This window comes from Tauraco erythrolophus, chromosome 2 (assembly GCF_009769465.1).
Source record: "Tauraco erythrolophus isolate bTauEry1 chromosome 2, bTauEry1.pri, whole genome shotgun sequence".
Taxonomy (NCBI): Eukaryota; Metazoa; Chordata; class Aves; order Musophagiformes; family Musophagidae; genus Tauraco; species Tauraco erythrolophus.
The window spans coordinates 110,872,244-110,897,149 of NC_141466.1; positions in this window are offsets into that span (position 1 = coordinate 110,872,244).

The window sequence follows — 24,906 nt, forward strand, 5'->3', positions numbered from 1 at the left end:
TTCCTGGTATGTTCTGATCTGGCATGGACAGAAAAAAAGAGAATTTCCAAAAATTAATATCTCTTCTTAAAATACATCTTCACTTCTAAATAAATATTATTTTCCAATTAAAATGTCATGTGCTACAAACATTGCTTCTCAAAGACCCTGGAAAAAGTAGAAGTAGAGGATACATACACATTCCTGTGCATATCCTATAACTACATCAGTCCTTTGGCAAAGAGTGATCCTAGGACAAAACAATATAATATCACCTCTTCATAGGATCAACATCAGAGGGGAACGATAAGCACGACAAAAATCTAAGCTTATAGGCAACACCTCACTGCTCATGGCATATACAATTCTAATAAAATCTTGGAAAGAGATTCTGGTAGCCATTCTAATAAAAACTAGGAAACATATTCTACTAGCATTCTGGTACTATAAGATTTGTCCAGCTAGCAAAAGAAGCTATTTAAGATCACTTGGAAGAGATTCAGGTAGTTATACAAGTTGTCATTCTGCTACTGTGATGGTTTTAACCCACTCTTTTAGAAAGGCAAACCTACACAGAAAACAAATCGGTCTTGACAAACAATTTGATAACCCTAGTAAGCACAGGAGGCTGCTTCCTACCTTTTAAAAAACTTCCATGTGAAGTGTTATAAAAAGATAGAGTCCAGAAATGAAAACAGAAAATCAAGGGGAGTATAAGAGTGATAAGCATTTGAAAAGAGACTGGGGACGTTGGTTGGGTTGCTAGTAGCCAGATATAACTTTTTTTTTCCTTTCCCCAAAATTAATTTCTCTATAAAAGAATATAAAAAAGAATGATGTATTTGTTAGCAGCAGGAAGGAGTATAGTCCACATTATGGTAGGAAGGATAGTGTACTGGCTTGTTCAGAAAATGAACGAGACTTGCCTTCAGAAAGCTTATCTATTAAATACATGTTATTCCTTCTGCAGGGACTTAGTAGAATTTGTTATCCTTCAACACAGTGAGGCTTTCTTTTCACAAATGAGGATGAGGGAAACAGGTTAACTGCTTGCTGGACCTTTCAAGGCCATTTTATAGTTGCAGATGTTTTGCTATGGCATTGTAACTTACAATTATAAATATGGATCTTTGGCAACATGTTAGACACTTTAAAACATGAAAGTTTAATACTATTAAGAACTATACCCAGTAGTTTTATTCTGCAGTTCATCTACACAGTAAAGTGCTCTTTGCAGTGAGGACACCCAGGAATTTCATGTTACACATAAGGAAACAGGAGAACAAAAAGGTGTAGAACTTCCAAAGAAAGGCAATAGGAGAAATTTGATCATTTGTCTTTGTTTTTCCATCATTTCGTCTTCTAGTTTTATTATTCTTTATATGTTCATATTCAATATTCACCAAAAAAGACTCGTCTGTGATACTTACTTGAATGTTCTCAGTCCTCTGAATTGCAGAGGTAATTAAAAGAAAGAGAGCAGAGAGAGAGTTTTCTAAGATGTATTTTTGTCTGCAGTTTGTACTCTAGCCTGAGAAACTAAGAAGAGTTTTTAATACATTTGACACCTCCTCTTTTTTAATTTTTACAAACATATTTTTAACTCTGTTCTTCAGAGACTTTATTCCCAATTTATGACATTTCACAGCCTAGTACAGTTGTCATTAATTAATGCTTTATTCCTCCTACAGTACTCTAAATGTCCAAGATCTGTGGAATGTAATCCAGCCTAAGACAGCAAATAAAATGCCTACATTATAAAAAAATTATCTTTTATTTTCCAGTTGTCAACAGCAAGATACTTACCAAAGGAAGTCCAATTCAATTGCTTACAGAAGACGTTCAGGTCTCTAATGACTAGTGTCTGATTCCTTTTACAACCATCAAAACGCACTTAAAACATTAAAATAGACATTTCATTTTACCTAGAATTTGGGGTAAGATAGATACATAAGCCATTTAAGTTCTGCAAGGCTAGATATATAAGCTGGAGAAATAAAAAGCAGCCACTAAAAACTCTGATCTTTTTCTTTAAAGACAGGGAAAAATGTACCAAACAGACGTTTTTTTCCAAACCCATCTCTTTGTAAGCTGATGGTGAACTCCAGCTCACTTCATTTAAAGACGTAATCCTGGTCCTGACTAATCAGGAATGTCATGTGTTCTGCTGCTTAAATATTTGTTGCTAACTCGAGAAAATAATAAAACATTAAAGTTGTGCGCAATCTCAGCTCTTGAAAGCTAATAATATACAGCTCTTATTTTACCAGTGATTTCTGCTCAGCCTGTGATCGTAACAGGAATAAATGACTTCTGTATAATACCACTAGCTGTTATTCTTATTTTATTTTTTTTTTTACAGATCCTTAAGGGCTACCCCACTACATAAATATGTCTCCTATACTTGAAGTAATGGAACCCAGGCCAGGGTGAGTCCAGTACTACCCAACACTTGATTTTCTGGGCTATTTATAGAGACTATCTTTAAAGCAGCATTATTATGACCCATTTTAGAGTGAGTGAGAATTTGGCCCAACTTCCTTGTCCCTCCCAGAGCTATAGCTGTCAAGGTTTCGAGTAATGGAATCCAGTAGCATGAAATAGTAAATTTATTTTGCTTAGGCACACACACACACTCACACACACACAATCATCATAATTTCCTATGACATTTAAGAGAAGAAAAACTCTCATACATAATATTCTAAAGGTTGAATATTTGGCTACCAATTTTTTCCAAAATAACTATTAAAGTTGTAATCGAAAGTGTTCCAGGCCACAGGGTTGGGTGGTTAAATTACACACTGAGGGGGAGATGGGCTGTGAACACTCAATGTGAGCTTTATTCTCTCCAAAAATTCTTTCATTAGGGAAAACCTAAGACAGGCAACTCAATTTATAATAAGAAAGTGCCATTTTTTTCTACTGAACTCCCCATTTTGGAAACTCAAAGGGTTCCAAGCATACTATTAATTTTTTACAATGTCAGCATGCTTTTTATAAACTGTTTGGGGTTTTTTTTCTGAATTTTAACAGTCATCTGTTTTGGAAATATTTTATACTCCAGAGGAAAGATTTCACTTTCCCCAAGGTGGGGAACAGTATCATATTTAAGCCATATGATCTATTTTTAAAAATCCCATAAATATGGAACAAGCCCTTTCCAAATTGTTCACATTATAAACAGTGCCTAGCAAGAACTGTAGCAAGGGCTTTATTTGCTTTTGTTCTTAAAGGAGATTTCTTGCATGGATTTCCTCTGCAAGTGTCAGGGTGAAGGCTCAGCATCACTTCAGCTTCATCAGGGCTGGGAGCACACAGGCACAGAAGGCCACATGGGTGGATGTATCTCCATTGTCCTTGTGGCTACCTCCTATGTGAGTGATTCAAAGGCCACCGAAGCCAGGAGGAATCTTTCCAGCAAAGATGGTAAACTTTCATCAAACCATTTGAACAGACATACAATCAGAGTAAATGCTCCAACATGCAGTGAGACAGGAGGAACTGAGTGACTTTGGGACTGACTGTGTTCATTTGGTCCCACTTCCACAGTGTCGCAGTTGCCTGTCACAGTGTGTCACCAAGATGGTCAAAATATGTTTATGAATTATTTCCTTCATCTCTTCTCCTAATCATCTGAACATGAAGAAAAGAAGAGAGGATATCGTTCTGAATCTCCAACTTTGAAAGGTCATAGCTTTACAACCTACTCTATTATAGCTGAAATTGAAACATGAGAACTGTTAGTCTTTCAAAAATCACTGCATCTTTCAAGAAGTATTTCTCCCATCTCATCTATACAATATCCTATACTTCCAACCTTGAATATTTCAAAGACAATGTTTTAATGCTGTGTTACAAATAAGACACAGCTATTTCCTCTTGTTCAGGTTTTCTTTTTTGCTTTTTAAGTTGGGCTGATGTTGACCAGAGTTCTTAGAGGCAGGTACACCTACCCTTCCCTTACTGTCACCACCGCCTCTGAAATAGATTAAAACATGTTTCCAGAGTGAGTATTTGCAGCACAAAGAGCACAAGCTGCCAGGAGTGTGTCCAGCAGGAAAGCAGTGGGGTCCTGGTGTTGGTCAGCAATGCAGCTCTGCCAGGCTGCCTCCAAAAGCTACTGGGTTGTAGACCACCCGTTCGCATGTTCCTTCCCTCCTTGCCCTGATTAAACAAGGAGGCGAGGCCTCATCTTTGAAGCAGAACTTCTTTCCAGTTTTTTTTTTTTTAATTTATTTATTTTATTTAGAGGTGGCATATAAAAGGCACAATCTGGCAAAAGGATAGAGCTGAAGAATTCAGTAGCTCTCCAGAGAAATCAGTTACAGGCCTGGGATTTTTCTCTAGTAACCCAAAGGAATTAATCTCCTCCTTTCACATAAACAAGTCTTATGCAGAGCCTAGGTAATAAAATAATTACAACCACACTTCGCATGCACATTACCATCTGCCCTTTTCTGTTCCGACAGCAGTTCTTCCTCAGGCTTATGTGAAAAGGAAAAAAATTATTAGAGGAGAACAAAAACATATCAGTAAAGAATAATGTGTGTTTCCTTATTAGAGAGCCTAGGTCCTCTCCTCCCTCCTTATTCCAGTACATATAGAACTATAAAACAGAGAAATGTTCACAGGATATTAAGTATTAAAGCGCTGATGTCAGCAAGCCAACAAAAATGCAAAGGACAATATACAGAAGTGTTACTGGGGTTACTACTGTAAAGTATTGGTTTTATGATGAATTTTAAAGTTAACCCAAAAAACCTGTAGATATGGTAAACACGTGAATTGCTAGATTAACTAAACCACATTAGTCCCATACATTCTGATCCATCAGAAACAATTTCTTAGCGCCATCAGTGGAAATACAGCTGAGTCCTGACATATTTACAGTAAGCACCAACACTCTTCATGTTTTGATATTCTTCTTCATCACTTTGCTAACAACTTACACATTTCCTAACCTTCCCCAGGACCAGAAAGGCATGAAGACAAGAAACCACTTATATATATACATAATATGTAAAAAGTTATTTAATCAGTAACATTCAAACTCTGAAACTTCTTTTAGGTTAAATTACCAGCTACAATTTTCCCTTATTCCTAGGGAAATAGTAAAATCTCTGTTTGCCTTTCACGTCCACAACTTGTTTATTATTAATCTAAACTTTGCACGACATCACTGATACTGCATTGACAAGACATGTCACTAGTAATTATCACTAAAGAGGTTGTGTATGTGTGTGCACATGGATGTGTGTATAAGTATGTGTGAGACACAGAAAGAAAATGTGTGTGCGGTCTTTTCAGAGCAAACTGGGAATCCTGGCATTTTTAATCCCTGAAGTCTGTGCAGTGCACAAGGAGTGACCTGTGGGCGAATTGATGTAGAAACAGTGCATTCCTCACTCTTTCCTAGAAATATCCTGCCAAAAACCTTAGCAAATGGTGCAGAACAATTTTTTTTTTTTTTTTCAATTGGGCCCCAAGGAGTCACAAGTAAGAAACAGAGAGACAAAGGAAGGTAGAAAGCATCTATGCATTGCGTGTTCAAAAGTGTATTTATAAAAAATAAAAAAGGAAGGAGGGTGGGGGAAGAGAGGTTTACAGTTTGGTCATTTTATCCCTTGAGTGTCATTAAATATTCCAGGCTGCGTATATCTGGGACTGTGCCAGGTGTTTCATGTCCTTTCCACGGTGTTGCTGAACATTCCTGCTAATGGCCAGATCCTCTCAGACCTAAGCCTGCTGACTCTTCCAGGTAAGAAATAACATTCAAGAAGGTGTTAGTGATGTGGGCTGAACAGAAGCACTGCAACACAGGATCTGTGCAGAAAGGGTTCTCCTCTCTGCTCAGCGTTGAAGCAGTCAAAGCTTTTGGTCTCTATAGAAGTTTAGAGGCCTATTCCTCAAATGCAACGGTCTGGTTTTAACCCTGCCTGAAGCTCAGGGCTCCTGCACCTAAAGGAAAACCATCTATAGAACAAGTGGGGTTAGTCTGGATGGGGAAGACTGCAAAATCAAGTCCTGCTGTACAGCATAAACATCCTCAGCATCCTTTTTTTTTCTTACATGGGGTCATATGGACAGTGAGGACCATTACCATGGTTTGAATGGAGTGTTTTACATCTTAGACTCAGCATAGTTTTCATGAAGTCTTTCTCTCTTCGAAGGACTAATGGAAAAATATACTCTATAAAGCGACAAAACTAGGCTTTTACCTGGAGCTAGAGTGCCTCTTAAATATCATTTAGTGTTTTAAACTCCTTGGGTTTCTGTTCACTTACCATAATCTCTCTTGATTTTTTTTAACATGGGGAAAACGTATCACAGTCACTCTGCAGGGTAAAAGCAAATGGAGTTCTCTCATAAGGAAGAGTTAAACAGGACAATTCCAGAGCTGATCCCAGAACCACTTCTGCTATATACATTTCAAAACATGTTGCTTCCCCTAAACAGCTGGACACAGTTCACTAAATGACCTTTCTCCATACAAATTGCTTAATGTTTCCTGATGAGCCATCTTTTCTCAGTTGCTTTAACTTTCTTCCAGGGATTGCTCTCTTGTGTGTACCTCCATTGACCATAGTGGCTTAAGTTTTAAATTTACCCTTAAGGCTACTACTGTAACAAATGGAGTATGAGACTGACATCTGAATATCAAGCAAGACATGTAAAACTCTCACTTTTCATTGTCACTATACTGGGCATGTTTTCCTAAGAAATAAGGAAACTGCTTGCTCCAAATTCCTGTCTCTAAACAAAGTTTTGTCCACAGAGGTAAAGAATCAGAGCCTTTGTTTTTAATTGCAAATACATACCGTGCTTTCAAACTGTTTTCCTTACGTGGCAATAGGTTTCAATGTTTAGGCCGTTTCCTTGCTTCCCCTTTCCTCTGCAGGAGACAATATGGTCCTCTTAGCCCCTAAGAAACTAAAGATCTTTTGTGTTTCTGTGTTTATCTCGAATATCTAGGACTTTGCAGCAGTTGCCCTTTTCCCATATAATAAGTCTGTATTTCAAGGGTAAACTCGTGGAAAAGACTTGGAGTGAATGACAAAGAAACACCCAAGCAAGAAGAAAAGACTGTGATGCATATGCTGCTCAAACTTTCCCTCATCTCCTCCAGCCCCCTCAAAAGCAAACCCTCCACTAAAACCCAAAGCTCGACATGAAGCATATGTGAAAGCAATAACTTGCTCTGGAGAATTGATGTCTTTAGGCTACCATTTAAAATATTTCAGATAAATCAGTCAAACAAATAATGGAAATCTAAATTAAACCAGTTGGACAGAGCCTAGAAGCCCAGTGTTCCTGGAAGAGCTGAAATAACTTTCCCTATCAGCCAACAAAAGGAAACAAACAAAAAAATATCCAAATTTAATTGGGGCAGCAGGGCAATCTTATTTACAGAGCATAGCTGGTTTTAAAATATTTTCCAAACTGATTTTTAGTTTTAAAGTGCTGCTGCTGTTTCAATTAGGCACATATTTAGCTGAGGGAATTGCCATACCACCATTCTGGAGCCAAAAAGTAACATTTAAGTTGCCAGTTAGAGCAGTGTCACACGGCCCCACAGCAGCATCGGTAAGTCTGCATTGTTGCTAAAGCAAAAGCAGGTTTCTGCCTCCATCTCCACCCATCCTTATTCACGGGGATGCCTATAATTATAACTATCCTGTAGTGCTTGGTGATGTCATGTACTTCTCCCCTTCAAGTGGCATATCTGCAGCTTCTCAGTTTCCTCTAAAGACCTTGAGAGATAAGTTATGTAGCATCCTTGGAAGCAACTACCTGCCTCTAGTCACTTTCTGCTTACGTATAAAGCAAGAAATGAAAAAAAAAAAAAAAAAAAGAAAAAAACCCACAAACAAAAAAACAAACAAACAAACAAACAAACAAAAAAACCCCACAAACAAGAATCTCCAGTAGCATGTGTGTGGTGACCCCACACAGCTGCCAGCAAGTGCAAGCAAACTAAACATGCTCATTAAACATGGTAACACTCCATGATGGCACGTGAAGGATGTATAGTGCATCATGCCAAGTCTCCAGCAGAACAGTTTACACTTGGAGGAAAAATAAAAGGAACAAGTTAAAGATAAGAAAAACGTAGTTCTATTCACATTCAGGTTGCAGTAGTATTTGAAAACACAGACTTTAATAACACAGCTTAGAGTTAATCTCCTGGCAGAACTGTTACCATCATTCCCCAGGAAATTTGGAAAGGCAAGGGTGGTCTTGTTGCTAGATCACAGGACTGGGAATCAAATTCTCATTTCCAGAAAATGCCAAAACTTCTCTCTGATCCTCAGCAAGTGCTTTAACCTTTCAGCTCTCTTAAAGTTTCAGTTTTCACACAGATAAGATACCTAACCCATTTTAGCCCAGCCTGACCTCACCCTCTTCCAAGAGGGATTTCTGAACATCCCTGAGCCATGCTCGTAGTGTGCTTTGAGGGCTGGCACTGAAATGTTCCAGTGGGAAGTACAAATAATTAGTGATATTGGAGTTTTTTTGCCAGCTGAACATCATTTCTTTTTGTGAGGCTTTCTGTAGCTGCGCTTGTTGCCTGAAGGTCCCATTCTGCAACACTTCAATGAGAATTTCACATTAAAACTGCATGGTCAAGTCAAATGCAACTCGCATTTATTAAAGACTGAGCACCACTGATGTAGATCTATGCAAAACACAATCAGGTGAATACATTGAAGCTCAAGAAATATGCCAAAAATAAAAGGTTTCTTGTGTTAGAAAATGTGTATTAGCTAAACTTTACTTTTGAAATGCTGATCTCCTGTGGACCCAGAATATATTTTCCGTATGTCCATGTGTTGGAAGTTTCATAAAATGCTGAGCACGTATATTTAAAATAGCTCTGAGAATGTATAAAAAAAGCTCTAAAATATTATGACATGGCCAATTTCCATGCTTTTTAAAATCAATGACATGACACAATATATTTTATGTGTGGAAATATATATCATAAATATTGGCCAATGTCATAATATTTTTAATGTTTTATATGTTGTCAAATCTGCTTTAAACACAGTATGTGTGCTGTACGTTTACTGAAACATAACTCAGAGAGATGCAGGAAATCAACTATGTTCTTTTTCCATGTGGGTTTATTATATATTTTATGGTTTTGTTGCTCCTTACAGTACAAAGCTTTTTTTTTTTTGCCATTTTGCCTTCTTTCTGTTTCCTCCTTTCTTGCTTGGTTGCTTGTTTGCTTCTTTGCTTGCATTATTTTTCTTGCTTGCTTGCTTTTTCCTCCACTTTTCTTGAACTGACTCAAGAAACTCCAAGTCATGGACAGGTGTTATTCTGTTAACCTTGTCTAAGCACTAGAAGTGAGGTGTTCGTACACCCACATGAAAACCAAGGAAATAGCTGCCTTTTCCAAAGCTCCTGCAGGGCCAGAGCTCTGACCCTCTCAGCCCCACCACAGGGCTGCAGCTTCACCACAGCACAGTCAATCAAGCTCTGGGACACCGCAAGTAAGAGTGGAGCAGCTGAAATCTTGGAAGACAAGAAAATTCTTTTCTTTGTGAGGTAATATCATTGCAAGGCAACGAAACCCTGCAACGTAAGGTAAAAGTTCAGCTCCTTGAAGGTATCATGTCCCCAGGCTGATGGTTGTCACCTCCCTGGCTTCCAAGAGGCCTGATCAGTTTTGGTGTGGACTGGCCAGGTGCTGCCACAGCCACCCTCAGAGGATACCATTGACATCAGTGAGCACTACAAGGTGTCTGTGATTCCCTTTGGACCAGATCCTTATCCATTTCAGTGACCCAGACATGAATGAACACTTGTCCACCTCTCAGTAGCACAATCTCCCACACCCAAAGAGCAAAAAATAATGCAGAGCAGAAGAGTTTCATCACCATGTAATGCTATGAAATAAAATTTATAAGAAAGATACCACTAAAGATATCTTTACAGACACAGACTGAAATCTTGATCCATCTGAGGTAGATGGGAAAATCTTCAGAGTTCAAAAGGCAAAAGACGTTATCTCTAGACTTCTTGCTTATCAGACATGACCGTGAGTTTCTACTGCAGAAGTCTTTATTAAAAATTCCTAGCTATAACTAGATGGAACAACAAGTAGGTCACAAAGACGACTTTTAGAAAATATTTTAGTTTAAAAAGAATATTTATGTAATTAATGATATTCCTAGGGATGAAAGGGAGTGGTACAGTAGCTACCCCCCCCCCCCAAAAAAAAATCCAAACTAAACAGAATAAGAATAAACCTCAAATATTTGAAAATGTTGTTTCATGGGTTTTATTTTATTTTTTCAGGTTTTTCCCTTTCCTTTTTTTATTCTTCCTCCATTTTCCCTTTAGAAATGGAAGGGAAGCTTAATTAAAACAAGTTGTTCTGCAAGCAGCAGAGCTAATGAAACCTTGTTTCCTGTGGGTTTTCGTCCTATATCCCCTGCTGTGATAACCTTAGTTCGATTCTCATATCCTCTATGGCTGCCCTTGCAGTTCCCCAAAACAACCACTCAAATTCCCCATCATGTTCTTAATATCCACTCTACACATGTGCTACCATGTCCCCAGTTCCTTCCTAAACCGCTGGCTTTGTCAGAAGTTGTAGCAACTTCATTATCCTTGCAATCGGCAACAAGCCAGATTGCTCATGTGTCTTTAAAATCAGCATTTAATCCTCACTCCAGTATCTTGCATTAATCCTAGTGTAGCCTTATAATGCAATGAACATGGGGTTCAAGGAATATTTAACTAAATTTAACTGTATTCTGCAACATTAGGCATGTAAAAGAAACATGAAAAACTACTAATGTGAATGAAAATATTGCAAATACATTCCAGAATAGCACTCCATAAGGCTTCCCATCTATACTCGTCCCATTAAACATTTTACTGTGAAAAAATGTTGCAACTGCATTGGCACAGACAGCCCAGCTTATGAGCCAGGCCTTGGGCCTGCTACATAAATTACTACTGGATACTCTTACAGGGTGAGGAAACCTGGAAACCAAAGCCTGGGAATTTAGTAGGTGGGCACTGGGCACTAAATCAGTATATATTTCAAAAAGAAAAGTGTTTGTGTCTGCAGAATCAATAATCAAGAGATGAAGTGTCCCTGTACTCTGTGCCTGAAGGGTATTTGGTACAGCAAGACTCCTGGGAGCACCGAGACATGCACCAGCTCACGTGTTCTTGTGTCCCAGTGAGGGTGGACCTGACCCATGTTCATTTAAGAGATGCTGCTGGGATGCCTGGGTCAAATCCGCTACACTGCCTCTTCCTTTGTTTTTGTTTCTGAAGTACTTGCAGCAGTGCAGCTTTGACCCACCCTCATTAGGATGGCTTTCCCTCAGAAATGACGGGTGATTTTATTCATTCCAGCTACAAACAGCCAGGATAGGGCATAAGCCTGAGTACAGATGTTCATCCCTTTCCAAAAACCCAGCCCTTTTCAAGTGCTTCGCCTCGGTCATCCAGACAGCAAAGACACTGGGAGGCGTTAGCCACTTGTGAAACACTCTGGATGGGAAGAAGGGTGCATGAGCAGCATCAGCCATAACATCTGACGCGTGGCCACGCAGTGTTTTGCAAGTCAATGCAGGCAGGGTTTGCAAATGCTCTGAGCAGATGTGAGCTCTTCCTCACTGCCGGCATTTGAAGGTGACCCAGACTCTGTAAATCCTGTTGGTGCGGAGCCTGCAGGCCCTGCAGACAGGCAGGGGACATGGAGGTGGGCTGAGATTGCACTGATGAGCTTTCCCAGCACTCAGAATCACCGTCAAGACAAGCTTACGTCTTTCTGCGAAAGCCTTTACAGTCATCTCATATGAAATAACCTTCTCCAGGTGTGACGGAGCTCCTTCCACCTCTAAGCAGAGAGCCAATGCAGGGACCCTGAGGACAGCTGCTGCCAAAATGAATCTATGGAATACTTCCCAGCCTTAATTGACCTTATACAAGTGTATAAACCAGCAGGCCATTCAGCAGATGCCTGCTCAGGAGTAAATCTCAGCTCCATCTCCACCTTTGTGAACAGCATTAAAAGCACTATCTCAGTGTGATGCACCTGGTTTCCAGCATTTCTGCTCTAGCTAGTGAATCTCAGCATCTGCAATGCTTTGTGGCCAGCTCCTGGCTAGCCAGCTAACAGTCACTCCCTTTCAAAGGGAGGTAAGAAATACCTATTTTCAAAGACGAAAAATGAAGAGAAAAATAAGTTATCTGATTTTGACTAATGCAATGGAGGTGAGCAAATTAGAATACAGGTTCTCATTGCTCACCTTCTTCCATTAATCTACTTTACTTCACTTTATGCTTTTAAGGTACCTTTTCCTGAGCCAAAAGTTCCTCCAGTCAAGCTAGAAAAAGAAAGTGTGCATAGCAAATATGTGAAAGAGCATATTTGTTAATGCATTTCCCCTCTTATTTCAGGAATACGTTCTTACAATGTGGGCAAGTAATTCTGAAACTGGATGGGAGAAAGAAAAAGATGGGGAACACCTTTATTCTGGGAAATTGGAAAATTGGTCATAAAAAAAGGAAGAAGAAAGGAAAGAAAATAATTTACACATTTAAGAAATACTAACCTAAATATAATCACTTAATGTACAGAGGAAGCATTAAAAATAGCAGAAAAGACAGCTCTGCTGAAAACAGCAAGCTGAGACAGAACATGAAGTAAAATTAGTACCATCAACTAACAGCATGAATGAATTCTGGAAATATTTGTGGGATCTCCTACAACGCTTATCAATTAACATTAAGCCACCCAAGGCAAGTGTCCAGAAATACTGAGGGGGGCAGGAAGCAAAATATTGCTTGAATTTTTTTTCAGGAGGAACTCCATCATGAGACTTGCTGAGAAGTTATTTCTTTTTCTTTAGGGAAAGGCAAGATTTTTGTGATGTTTCTAAGAGATAATCCTTGGCTCAGAAATTTTGTATAACATAGGTTAGCTGAAGACACTTGGATATGAAATATAATTCATTTATCCAGAAGTAGCACTCTAGCTAAAAATGGTTGCCTAACAACCACGGGGAATGTTTCATTGTTCTTTAATAATAAAATCCATGGACAGATAACTATGAACAATGTATAATACAATAGTTTTTTTAAAAGATGAGATCTCCCACTATAGGAGCTTGCTACACAGTAGAGAGAGACAACATGAAGACAGACAACATCAACTTCCGCAGCGAGGAGTGGAGGGGGGGAACAGCCTACCCTCGTGGCAGCCATTTCAGTTTGGCTGGTATCAGAGCCTCGGAGGGGGTGCCTTGCTCTGCACAGAATAAATACACCGCTCCTGACAGCACAGAGAGCAAAGCAGAGGAAAACCACAGAGCTCGGGTAATTGCACTTGAAAAGAGAAGAATTGCAAACAGCCTGGGTGCACGGTTCAGAGGTCTGATTCCTCCACAATCTCCCCAGGTACTTTGAGAGAGCAGGAACAATTACAGCTGCAGTGAGAGCGAAAGTGCAGGGAAAGGGCCGAGAGAGGGACTGCCAAAAATAACCCTCCATTAGCTGCAGAAGCAGTGATTGAGAAAACAGTCAGGGTTCTACAGATGTGGTCACATGTATCAGTCTCAAACAGAGCAGTGAGTGTTGACTTCAAATTGCAGAGCTTTTTGTAGAGGGGGAGAAACCCCACTACCTCTTAGTTCTGGTATAACTATACTTCCACTTGCCACATCTTATATCCTGCTGTAATTGGGTCCCAGTGAGCCATGCCCGTACTGCATATGTACTTCCCAGCCTGCCCATATGCTTCTTAAGTGGTGAGCTCATCTAAATCATCCCTCTCATTTCCCTCCTACAGAAACTATTCATGGCCAGCCTATTTCTATTCTGACCAGATCATTGATGCTCCACAGGACTTTGTGGAGCCAACCCTACCGAGATAATTGTCAGATTTAGAACTGGTTAAGAAAAGCTCTTCCCAAAAGTATTTATTTTGTTAAAAGAATCCAACAGATTCTGAAATTCTTGTGAACAGCAGGTGATTGTTTTTGCCAACATGAATCCTCAATTCTTATAACATCTTTTTTATATAGCTGTAGGTACCAGGCGCATTAACGTTTCTCAGGCCATGCTAGGTTCAAAGCTGACAAGCAGACATGAAGGTGAACTCAAGACATCTTAAAAACCATGTACAAGTTCATTCATGGCCAGAAGTACTCGGCACGCACAGTGGGGGAACAAATCGTCAAAGTTGCTCGTGGCCAAATTTCCAAGAGCTCCGTTTCCACTGCAAAAGCCAGATTTTCAAAACTTTTTCTAGGTCTCTAAATAACGGGCTGTACTTTTATACAACTTTGACCCAAGAGGCTGAGCTCACTTAACATTGTGGCCACTCATTTGAATATCCAAAGAGGTGCAAGGTTCTTCTGAAAAGTGACAGCTAAAATGTGCTGGTTCAGAACACTTCAGAGTTGGGTATGAAAAGGTGAAAGAGGCTCAGGTCCTTCAAATACAACATGTTCAGAGGTGATGACGAGAATAATTCTTAAGCCTCTCTGATTCAAAGCAATAAATATGCCCATATTGAGTATTTTCCCAAAAGTTCATTTTTGGTGCAGGACATCATCATTTCGCCTGGATGTGTGAAAGGTATAATTAAAATTAATTGCCATTGTCAAAATTTTGATGGCAGCATGAATTTTAATGAGGGAAGGTTAGAATAGAAAGCCTTTGTTCCACTACAACTGTAACAGCTACAGGAACCTGTGCTGTACGTGAGCTAGAGCTACACAGATAAACATATCTACAAAAAGCAAGACTAGATGCAGAAAAAGTCTTACCTGCTGCAAAACATTCATCACAGGCACTTCAATACAAGAGACAGCATGCCTGTCTCCAGAGTATGAAAGGAAGTGTGACTGTGACCCGGCAGGGGAGAAGAGACCTGAGTTCCTGTCCTCATACGGCACCTGTTATCATATGAGCTGGAACAGACCGGGAACGTCCCCTTCCTTGCAGAGCAAAAGGAAAAAAAGATAATCAGATATGTCACTGTAAAGTGGTGTGGGTGGGGAAGACAACTGATAGTATCTAATTAATTTTAAAAAAAAATGGAGCGATAGGTGGGTTTTGAAGGATGTCTGTTCTAAAAGAGTGAAATGTATTGTTTGGAGTGGCCCAATGGGACATAGATGTGAACTACGGAGCAAAAGTACAGGAAGGGAAATTCAAGACAACTGTCAGGAAAAACTTCCTAATGATGTGATATCCAGTCTAATACTGTGGAATAATCTTCTAAGAGAAGAGGTGGAAGCCTGGCTGAATGAGTAATTTTAAAATTAGACTGTAGGAAACAATTCAGCATTCGCAAGGGGAATGGACAAGATGACCTCATCAGCCTTTTCCGTCTCAGATTTCTATGGTTCTGAGGACAGAGAACAATAAAAAGCCACTGCACAGAATCAATCCCAGAGAGAGTTGCAATGGGATAAATGGAATTGGCTATTAAAAGGTATGGATTGCAAAAGAGACTGTGAATGAGTAAAAGTGGATGTGAGCAGAGATGAAGTCATTGATATGTTTGGAATGCAGACTTGCAATGGTAGGCAAAGTCCTGGGCAAGGAATACAAAATCGGAACAGACCAGTTTCAAAGTGATAAAAGACAGCGGAGTGTGAGGTAGGGAGGCTAGGTGATTTTACATGGAATACGTTTTCACTTAGCAGGTGTCCGGTGCACGCAGCTCACTCTCATTAAGAGCCATCAAGTGTTGGGCAAAGTCATGTTTAATACTAAAAGATTATGCGAGAATCTAAGGATGATGCCTGGGTATTTGGAAAGATAGCGATGCAGGCATAATTTTTTTCTTTCACAATCACACGCACCTGCTGGGCTCACTAGCAAGCATTTGCAACAATAAAGGAAGTCTCTGCTCATTTGGCTGGAGGGCTCAGGATGCGTGGATTTGTCTTCTGATCCAATGCCATCATGGACTGTATCTCAGCCAGTACTGAGCGATTAAGCACGAACAGTATTCCTTTTGCTCATACCACACACGAACCTGGCTCTTTAATATTTATTGGAGAATAAAGCACTGCAAGAAAGAATAAAATTCAGAATTCAACTTGATCCAGCATGGGTAACTAACTATACAATTATTTTCTATTGGGGAGCTGAAAATAGACATCAGCTTCATAACCGGTAAGACTGTTCGAATTGCACTTGTGGAACTGAAAATATAATGCTTTTTGGCCATTTTGGAAAGGGTTGGGAGGGATCTATCCCTGATTTTTGCAAGCGGATTTATGGTTTATAATTACTCAACTCCATTTTCAGGCAGCTCCCAAACTGTATTTGTGATTTGTGCTATATGACAGGTCCTGAAGTATTATTTCTGCTTGCTGACTGGGTGTCTGGAACTTTTTAAGCAGTGGCATAGCAAATGGCATGTCACAAACTCCACTGCGCAAAGTTCATGAAAATTCCAGAATGCATAGTTGTTTTCATTAATACGTAGTGAACTTTGGAATATTTGCAGAAAATAAATATTGTGGGCCTCCCCATTACTAACACCCACAAAGAAGCTAATCAAATGCAAATTATTTATACATTGACCAAATTCTTCAACCAGTTTCAAGACATAAGAAACAAAAGTGGATAATGGCCTAAAAATGTTATGCGATTCAGTTAAGACCTTAGGAAGCATGTTAGAAAATGACGAATTTCTGTAGTACCGGAAAGTAATGTAGTCATAGTTACTAAAGTATCTATTTAAACTGTAAGACATAAAAGTCATTGTTCTCTGTATAGCAAAGGGTCCCATATTGTTTTAGGCAACATGCTAAAAGTATATGGGAAAATTTTCTAATATGGGAAAATTTTCCTTTTAACTTCATATTATCCGAGATGAGAGATAAGAAGTCAGCTCACAGGAAAAGCATGGGAAGGAAACTTAATCGAGAGAGAGTACCTTTACTGTATTTATTTTGTGTTTCTCCTCAGAAACGATGATAATTATAAGTTTTATCAACTTCAACACAATTAAAAGCATGAAATTCAAAATCAAAGGCATACAGCAATGGGTCTGAGAATAATGACAAATAGTTACTGTTCTACACCAATGGTAACACTTCATAAACAAGGTATTACAGATAAATTTGACATAAAAGAGAAAATCTGTCTCTGCAATGCCTTGCTCAAAACTGAACACTAGTTGAAATCTAGAGCCAAGTCCCAATTAGTAGCAGTTGCAGATATTCATTCCCAAAGGAAAACCCGGAAAAACACCTTATTTAAAGCATACATTATGAAATACTGTCATATGTATAAAAATACAATAATTTATGTGCTATAATCTATCACAGAATATATAATTTCTCTAATACAATCATTTGTCATACACTGCAGTATAATGTCTTAGACATAAAGTAGCAAATCCACCTACAATTAAATAGCTGTTAAAATGTGATTTAATCATCCCTAAGATGTTAATTCCCATATATTATCACATTGTTATTTATTATTATTGGTGGTTTTGCTGATTGTCACTATCGATGTCCTTTATTTGGTACCATAAATGCAGATAAAAGCTGCACAGCATTTCATAAAAAGTCTCTTCAGGCACTTTCCAACATAATCACTGAAACAATATTTTATAATCTTTCCCTCAAATAAGTAACATCATTTTGAGGGCACTTAGATGAGGGCAGGTTGCTGCCATCAGCAAAGTTTAGAACATCTGTTCTTTAAAATGCATTCTAAAAGGATATGCAATAAAGCAGAGTATCAGCCAGCAGAAATTTGAAAAGAGGAGTTACAAGGGGATCTGGAAAATATACGTTATTCTAGAACACTGAATGACTGAGGAAGAAATAAAAAAGCATAGTATAGAAAAGCAAAATGGAAGAAATGAACATATGTTAAACAGTGACTGGAGTTCAAAGAAATTTTTGCTGGTTTTTATACATAATTTCATAAAAAATGTATATGTTTGTCTCATATGGTATTTCTTGAAAAAAATCAATAATATTATAATAAGCCATCTTGAAATACCTCCTAGGTGAGTAAGGAATGAATTCATTTCACTGTTAGGGTATGCTAGCAAAATGAAGCTTAATTGATTCCCAAAAGTTCTTTTGAGTTCCGATTTTCTAGAGTGTTTTCTCTCTCTCTTACCAATCACCTATCACCTGATGAGCCACTGGAATAAAAATTCTTGCTGAAATAGATATGTTTTTCTTGAACCAAGGCTTTTCTAGCATAAAACAAGGTAAGGTCGCAATGCCACTGTTTAATTATTCAGCTCTTAAGCTGCCTGTTACAGTTCAGCGTAGTTACTGCCAGAGGGGATAAATTTAGTGGTCTAAACCTGACGTCTGAACAGACATCCTGGAACCATAAGGTTTGAATATTGGCAGAGCAGAGCAAGTTCTTCATCCTTCTGTGGTAGCCGTGTTTTACTACTAGGCAGTTTATTGAACAGGGGTCTTTAAGCTGTGCCCTTAAAAACTCAGGGCTCATGTGAAAATTAAAACTCCCATGCTGCTTTCCATGAGCCCATGAGCCTGCCTCAGTGCCATGGGCCAAAGTTTCCCATCCATCCACTGCTGGGTTTGATGCTGTTCATTTGCTGTCATCTACTGCGGGGATGGCTGTGTGTCAACACCACCATACTGCGAAACGTAAAGCGCTGCGGGAGCCTTCGTGACGAAAACTGCTGCACTGAAGTAAATTGTAATTATCATTAACACATACGTGAGCCACTTTAAATGCGTTTTGTCCAGACCACGGTTAGATCCGCTAAAGACTAATCCATTGATTTACAATTTATAATCCTGTTCTCAGCTCACTCTGCAGTGCTTGGGGATTGTGTAGTACCTCATGCATTTAACGCTCAAGCCCTGTGGTGATACTGCCCAGTATCATGATTTAACACTGATTAATACTCTGCTATTCCTGGCAACATCAGCTATTAGTTGAAAGAGAAAAGATTAAAAACATAGTTGGGGCTTTCCCTGCTAGTTTTTGTGTTATTATGTAATGAATTCTGTTGGTAAATATTCTTACATACTTTATATAATTTTAAAAAAACTTTCTGGCTGAAAGTCTATTTTGGCCCAATAAGGATATTTTCCATGCACCTGTACATGAACAATCTGTGTAGGTGAACCTGCAGAAAAATATGTAGAAGAATACGTCTGTGCATATACTTGTGTGTATGTATGGATACACAATGCCCATAATGCACTTATATCAACTGCAATCTTGAATATGCTGCAAGTGCTTCACAGGCTATATGTTCCTCTATGTACAAGCAGTGCTGAAACACTCTCTCGGGTGGAAAGCAGCAGACATTCTGCACCAGCAGTGCTACACAGCTGTGTTCACGGAGGGGGAAGTGAAGTCTTCCAAATTAAACTGTTGTAAAATTTAGATAGGTAAAATTCAACTACCAGAGTTGGACTTGGCTGGCATTCTGAGACCTTAATCCTTACTCTTGCAAAAAGTCCCGTGTGGCCTCTACAACCATAAATGGTGTGTATCTGGCTTTACATCTCGTTGAGGAGATAGTAACGTCTGCATCCTGACAGAGGCGTTCACCTTGCACAACACTGCTCTGCCACAGGAGCCTTAGTTAGACACTTGCCGATTCTGATTGTTTCTTCTAACTCTAAGGCTGTGGTTTTGGCTTGCTTATCTCCAGTGTGTCCACCAGCCTCCTCATTTGTCATCCTTGACAGCTTCAGAAAGTCCAAACAGGCACAAGGCTACCAGTGGGCTATTAAAGGAGCTTGTTACAGCAAATGGGACATGAGAGAAGATCTGACATCAGGTTTTTCGTGGTGTAGTAGTTCTCATCACCTGGGGCCGAGTCGTAAGAATATAGGCATTGATCGAATCTGTCCTATTCAAAGAAGAAATTTCTGAACAACACGTGACCCCAGAGGAAAAAAAAAAAAAAAGACAACACAAAAAAACCCTTACAAAATACCCTGAGTGAAAGAATGAAATAATGAAAAGTCTTGCCAGAACTAAAGCTTTGCAGAACTGTGGAGCAGAAATGAAGACAAATTAATCAGTACTCTGCTCTACGTCTGCAAGTAATGAACATCCAGGAAAGGAAGACAGAGAATATCATTATTTTCTCACAACAGCAGATTCTGGAATACTTCCAAACTGGTTTAGCTGTAAGGGGATATGCCTGAAACTGCAGTATAACAATTATCAGGGAAGCTACTCCTTCTGCAACTTATACGTGTAAGCTCTGTGTTGTTTCAAAGAAAAAGAAGAAAACATGGAAGACTTCCCAGATGACATACAGTGGATGAATCAGTCAGGCAATGCTGGGAAAAGCTTGAGATGGGTGAGAAGAGGTGAATCTGCAGCCTAGAGCAAAATCATCAGGGTGCTCAAAAGACCTCAGATGAACCCATGCCAGCACAGCTGGACCATGCTGAGCAAAGTTAGCCTGAAAGTCGGGTGATCCAGACTGATACTTGTATTGACTGTAAAATATAGACATAAACTTGAGTTCTAATCACTCCAGATAAAAAGACCTGAGTCAGAATTGCACACGCCCAGAGCGCAGCCATTGAACTTTTACAGTTCCCAAAACATTCAAAGCCCTGGTGCTGCTGAGTATGACACACTCACCTGCTCACCAGCACAAGGAGTTTCTTAGTTTCTGAACGGCGTTAGGAACAAGATAAAAAGCAGCGTTCGAGGTTAGTCTGCCCTTATTGCATTCCTGGAAAGCTCTTGGCCAATAGCAGTTTCAGTACTTAGGAACAACCCAACAAGAATGAAATTTTTGGTTAATAGAATGAGCCTGGCTCTTGCTATGGGAGATCTGCATTAATTTCTCAACTCTGCCACTAATATTCAGCGTGTTTGGACAATCCAACAGCACATTCATTTTGAAGTCAAGGAACAAAATTTCTCTCTTTACTCCATAGTACTTTTCCTGCTTTTTACACAAGTCTATCACCTGGACTGTGGTCTCCAGGGACAGAAAGAACATCTTCTTCTGTGCAGGGCACAACATAGCTTGTTCCACACTACCGTAACAGAAACAATAACATAATTTAAATTACTAAGATGATGAGTTTTCAATTTAAATCAATGTCTTCACTAGTAATGCCTCCAGGAACATTTTCCACTGCCAGTAATTCCTCTTACCTGCCAGAATCTGTTCCACTGACTTTGGAAAAGGTTTCTTTAGAACTGAATTGACTGTGGAAATATCTTTTTACTATTCACCTACTTGCTACAACATCAAAACTCTGGCTCTTTTGAACTGGATGTGTGAGAACAAACAAAAGGAGGGAATGAACAAAATTCTGAATGTTGCAGATGAACAAAAATGCTTTCCTTGCTATTTTTGACAGCATATAACCAGAAAGACTATCAGGACACATTCCTCACTGAACGACTACAAGGCATCATATTTCAACTGACTTTGTTCAGGAAGGTTGTCCGAAGTACATAAAGTGACTGTTCAAGAACAGGACACGCAACAGCACATTTACAAACCAAGACAATCACAACACTCTGTCATAAGTATTTCGAAGTGCCCCTTCTTTAAGAAGAGTAGAATATTTATATATTGAATGGCAAAATCCCTCCATTTTTAGAAGTGACTTAATTCTTTGTTTATCGTATTAACTTTATTCTTAAACTCACTCATTAATCTGGCCATTGTGTCAGGCTCTTATTCCTGTGCAAAGCTGAGCCGATAGTTTTTGAAGCTGCCATTCTCCACAATGGCTAGGAGGAGGGAGGAGAAAAGGAACGGGAGCCAAGAGCTGAGGAGAAGGATGTAGTGGAATGAAAGATGATCAGGGGAGGGAAAGGGAGAGTCTGTTTTGTTAATGCTGTTCTGGCCACCTCTCATGTCTTCCTCTTGAATTTTTTAAGTTCTTCAGCTGCATGTATTTAGCTTTCTGGCTGCTTTTGTTTTTTGGCTACCCAGCCTCTCCCTTTGCATCTACTCACTTTCTTTTTTTTTTTTTTTTATTTAAGAAACTTGCTTAAGCTTTTCCGGCCACGTCTCTCTCACATTGTGTGGCTGCTTCTCTCAGCTTCCTTGCCAGATTTTCAGCTAGGGCTGCTTGGCTTAGACCTCCCCCTACTGCTAGATGCTATTATGAAGCTTCAGAAATCTACAGCATGATATGGGCATAGAGCATCGAACACATTTATACAGGCAATGGGGTATTTCATCTCTGCTAACAAGGCAGGGTGATGAAGACTAATCTGCCTGGCCCCCTTCTCACCTCACAGATCACACAGCAAAATTCTGCCTGGAGAAATCTGTTCCCTCCCAGCTCTACCTCTCCTCGGGTATTAACATACAGTAATGGGTAAAGCAGTCGAAGGCAGGCAAGACAGCTCCTAAAACACTCTCAGTACACGTAGAGGTCTTCAACGGGCAATGTAAAGTTTAAGGGAGCAATCTCCAGATGCTCTGCTATTGAATTCTTAGGATCCAGATTCCAGGCAAGGAGTACAATTTAAGACAGTTTATGTACACATTTATCTATCTACTAGCCACTCTATCTATTAACATTTTGATGTGGTAGGTAGTAAGGCTTATACCTGCGATCCTAAATATCTATATGAAGGCTCTGTAGATACTTTGTACACTCATCTGTATACATCGTCTTAAAGTAGGAAAGCACAGAAATTACAAAATTTACAAAATTCCTGTAGTACTACCTCATAGCTCAAAAAGAATACAATACACCAATGTAATTAAATAGAAGCTTAAACATACACATTAACATAAGAACGGCACTGTTTATTTCACTTGTAACATTTGTTCTGAAGTGCAAACACTGTTCCTACTCTAATGAGAGCAGCACAAAAATCATTTACCCATCAGTGAAGGAGAACAAGAGAACAGAGACGTTAGTGCCACAAAGTTACATACATGCATTCAAGCATATAATGGCAAATCCATCTCAGAAGGCAGGAGAGAAACTCCCCTCTCCAGTGTGTAAAAAGAAGATGAGAAATGGATCAGCTCATTGAATCACTTATTCATCAGTGCATATTCACAGAAACGTTAGGTGCTTACACTGTTTATGAATCATGTTAAGGAACTAAAGCATCTAAGGGTTGGATTGTCCTTTTTTACTCCCACTTTGTTCTCCAGTTCATTTAGCCAGAGAGTGCTCACAGACCCTCAGCAGCTCCGCAGCAAAGTGTGGTCTACAGAATTCTTCTGCACTCATGGATGTAAAGTCCTAATGACTAGGGAAAGCAGGGAGCTCTTGAGGAACTCTAAATGTCCCATAAACTGTTGTGTTTTTTTCTAGCAAGTTATGACAGTTACTGAATGAAAAAGAAAAAAAAAAAATCAAAAAAAACAACTAAACCTGTTCCCTGCTCTGGCAAGGCTCCACTCCTGTATTGTTCTGGGATCTCTGCTGCTTTTGTACAAAGTCCTAAGTGTTTTCTGGTTTTTGATCTTTGTGTTTACACTGAAGATGATACACTTTAGCTAAAATACACTGGAAAAAAAAAAACTTATTGCAAGATTCTTATTTTAGCATGTCAGAAAAGTGTGATTTGGGACTTCACTGGAATGTTTTTACTGTTTCGATCTGGAATACGGTTAAAACCCAGTCCTACCCTTTTCAGAGTCAGGCATCAATAACCATTTGCACCCATAAACAAGGCTTTAATTAAAATTATCAATATTTTTTTAGAGGCCTGCTCTTCTCATAGGATCTTAAAGAACTAGCTAGACATACATTCTAAAGAGAGGAATCCTTCTATATATCACTGAAGGTCCACTGCTTCTTGGATGGTCCTTGAAAGAGACTTAAGAGCTTATTGAAAAAGGAAGTAAAAATGAGTACCTCAGCTGAAATCAGAAAACTGGACAGTATCAGTACAATATAATTATTTAAACTGGAATTCCTCCAGAACACTGGGATGATTATAAATCTGGATATTCTCGTAAGTCTTGTAAATGACTTAAACTCAGATGTGATAAATTATTTATCCGTACAGTGGGTTCCTTTCTGAACACTGTAGTATGAATTAGAGTGCTTACATATTAGAAAGACTTGCACATGTCACTATCTTCTGTACTTCTTTTCATTTAGAACTGCAGGTGTGCTCCATGTTCTGCAGGCAGAAAATCAAGCAATCGGTCCCCCAAAGGAATTGCAATGTCAACAGAGAATAAAAGATACGAAACGAAAAACACTAAAGAAAAACCAAATGTTCAGGGAAGTTTATGGGTTTGATTGTCTATAATTTGGTTTAGCTGTCTTCTGACATAGACAAAGGGGGATCATACTCAGCTATAGCTCCTGATTCCCTTCAGCAATCAGCCTCTCCCAGTGATCTAACATACTCGTGTGCTGCTTTAAAGTTAATTTTTACAAACCGAAAGTGAGCATGAGAAAAAAATAGCCAACAAAATATTCCAAACAACCATGAAAATCATGTTTTACATGAACAAGTAAAATTCAGGGTTTTTTTTAGTTTCATTTTTTAGAGTGTTTCTTAGCTTTTTTTCAGTCTGAGCAAATTAGATTAACAAAGGCTTACTAAGCAGATATTTTAGCTATTTCAAGCCATTTCAGCTGTGACTGTTTAGAGACTGCCTAGTCACCTTGGTATGTGGAGCGCTTCTATGGCAATGAGTGAGTTTTGGTGATACAAAGAACTGAACTTGGTAGAAGAGAGGATGGTGATCCTGCACAGAGAACAGAGCATCTGTCCTAGTTGGGGTAGTGAAACGTTTGGAAATGTTGAAAAATCTAATTTTTTTATCAACTCGAAAGAATTCAGGAAAGAAAAAATCTGAGTGAAATTTGCCAAGTCTGACAGTGGCCCATGATAACAAGTTTTGGGAATCAGATTTCTGAGACAAAAAAAAAACAGAAGGAAGTCCCAAACCTCTCTTGCAGTTCATTGGTATAGACATTAACAGTCATTTCCCAT